Raw genomic sequence first — 2500 nt, 5'->3', positions numbered from 1 at the left:
GGGGCGAGTGCTTTTTTGAAATTTTTTTCATTTTATTTTTGTCCTCCCTTCGACCGGCCAGCGGGGGGCGCCGCGCGCGCGGACCGTCGGGGCCCGGGGCCCTGCGTCCCACTTACTTTCGCCCGACGGGAATCGTTTCTTTTGTTTTTATCCGAGAGGACACACGGAATCTGCACCCCCCGCAGTGGCGTCAGGCGGCCACCGGGGGGCGCCGCGGCGGGGATCGGGGGGGGCGCCCGGGAGCCGCCTGCCCGTCCGCTGGGCCAAGGGGGCCGGGGCGGGTCACGCGCCGCCGTCCCCCCCCCGATCGTCTCGCTCCGAGCCGCCTCTGGCCACCGGGGGGCGCCGTCGGGTGGCGCGGGGGCGCCCCCGCCGCCCGCCGCCTCCCCCCGCACGCGTCGGGCCTCCCCCCGGGCCCCCGCGGGCCGGGGGACGCGGCCGGCGAGCGTCGGACTCCAGCGCGGAAGTGTCGCGGATGAGTGCGGACCGGGGCGCCCGCGGCCCAGCGGCACTTCCAGGGGCTCGGGGAGGAGATGGTTGAAGCCTGGGTGAAGCGCGCCCTCGGCCGTCCGTGTCGCTACCCGCCGGAGAACACCTCCGCCGGATCAGTAGGTACCAACGAGGCGAGCGAGAGAGCCGGGACTCTGTCCGGGGCCGAAAAGCCTGTTTCCCTGGAGCTTTTGCGAAAGGACCCGTGACAGAAGATGCGCGGAGCTCAGAGATCAGCATGGGCAGGGCCTTCTTGCATCCGATTTTGCCCAGGCAGGGCTCCAGGAACCGGGTTACAAAAAGCAAAAAGCCCTGGAGCTCAAACGAAAGGTTTAGTGACAAGATAGCCGTGGAGCTCCGATAACAGCATGGCAGGACCAGGATGGGGCCTATAAAGGGTCCACGGCGGGCATCCGTTGGAGCCCGACGTACGGGCCGGGCACGTCTCCTTCTCCCCCGGAGGCAGCGCCCCCCGGCGGGCCAAATCGGGTACTGCAATTTGTGGAAGTTTCGCAGATGAGTGCGGACCGGGGCGCCCGCGGCCCAGCTGCACTTCCAGGGGCTCGGGGAGGAGACGGTTGAAGCCTGGGTGAAGCGCGCCCTCGGCCGTCCGTGTCGCTACCCGCCGGAGAACACCTCCGCCGGATCAGTAGGTACCAACGAGGCGAGCGAGAGAGCCGGGACTCTGTCAGGGGCCGAAAAGCCCGTTTCCCTGGAGCTCCTGCGAAAGGACCCGTGGCAGAGCAGGCACGGAGCTCGGAGAGCAGCAGGGCCGGAGCTCGGAGAGCAGCAGGGCCAGGGCTCCCTCCCTTCCATAGGCTGCCCAGGCAGGGCTCCAGGAGCCCGGTACCAGCTCTCCCCGTCCGACAGCCTCCTCTCTGGAAGCGGAGAGCGGACGCAGTCGGGCTCCCGGACCGGGGCCCTGGGAGAGGGTTTGGGAGAGCCCTGCCGGGAGCCACCGGGACGGGCCCGTGCGGACGGGTGCGCGGCGCCCCCCGGCGGTCGAAGGCGGAACCGCGGAGGTCTCTCTATCTCTCTCTCTCTCTCTCTCTCTTTCTCCGGGACTCCCGGCCTCCCGTTCCCCCGACTCCCCCTTCCGAGGCCGAGACGGGGCAGCGCCGGGCGTCCGGCGGAGCCCGGCGCCAGGCCCGGCCCGTCCCCCTCTTCCCCCGGCGGCAGCGCCGGCGGCAGCGCCCCCCGGCGGGCCGAATCGGGTACTGCAATTCGCGGAAGTTCAGCCGATGAGTGCGGACGGGCACCCCTCGGGCCGGGAGGCGGCTCCAGGAGCCCGGGGAAGCGTCGGAGGACGCTCCGCGAGAGCGTCGCGCGCGCCGCCCGTCCCGCTACGCCCGAGGGAACCGGCCAGAGAGCATCACAGGTGGCGAACAGAGTCAAGCCGGAAAAGAGAAAACGGAGGGCTGCGGTTGACGCGAGAGAAGGGCCCCACGTCTCCCATTTCCGCAACCCGATCGATGTGGCACCCCGCGCCCCGGCGGGGAGGGACGATCGCTCGGCCGGAACCCAGGGGTCTCGGCCGGCTCCAGGCGAACCCGACCCTCCCTCTGCCCACGGCGCGCCCGGAACCCCTCCGCCCGGAGAGGGCGTCCGGTCCCCAGGCGTCCGCCCGAGCGCTCCGGTCTCCGGAGCCGGGCGGGCCCCGCACCCGTACCCCGTGCGGCGCGGTCTGCTCCGTCCGCCGGCACCCGCAGGCGTCCGACGCCGCCAGGGGTGCCGGGGAAGCGTCCCCCTCGCCCAGCGAAGGGCGCTCGCCCCCGGACCCCGGCGGAGCACACGATTTCCCAGGAACCGAACGAGCGTCGCATCGAGATCCGAGGACGCGGCCAGCCCCGACGGCCGCTCCTCGCAAGCCCCAGGAGAGGGCCCTGCGCGCCGCCCCCGCTCCGGCGAGGCGGCCGCACGGAAGGGTTCGCCCGCCGGGCCTCCCCCGCCGCGGACGGGAGGGCCGGACGGGGCGGAGGTCAGAGCGAGAGAGAGAGAGAGCGCGGGAGAG

This window comes from Pseudophryne corroboree, unplaced genomic scaffold (assembly GCF_028390025.1).
Source record: "Pseudophryne corroboree isolate aPseCor3 unplaced genomic scaffold, aPseCor3.hap2 scaffold_1843, whole genome shotgun sequence".
Lineage (NCBI taxonomy): Eukaryota > Metazoa > Chordata > Amphibia > Anura > Myobatrachidae > Pseudophryne > Pseudophryne corroboree.
This window is presented reverse-complemented; position numbering follows the sequence as displayed.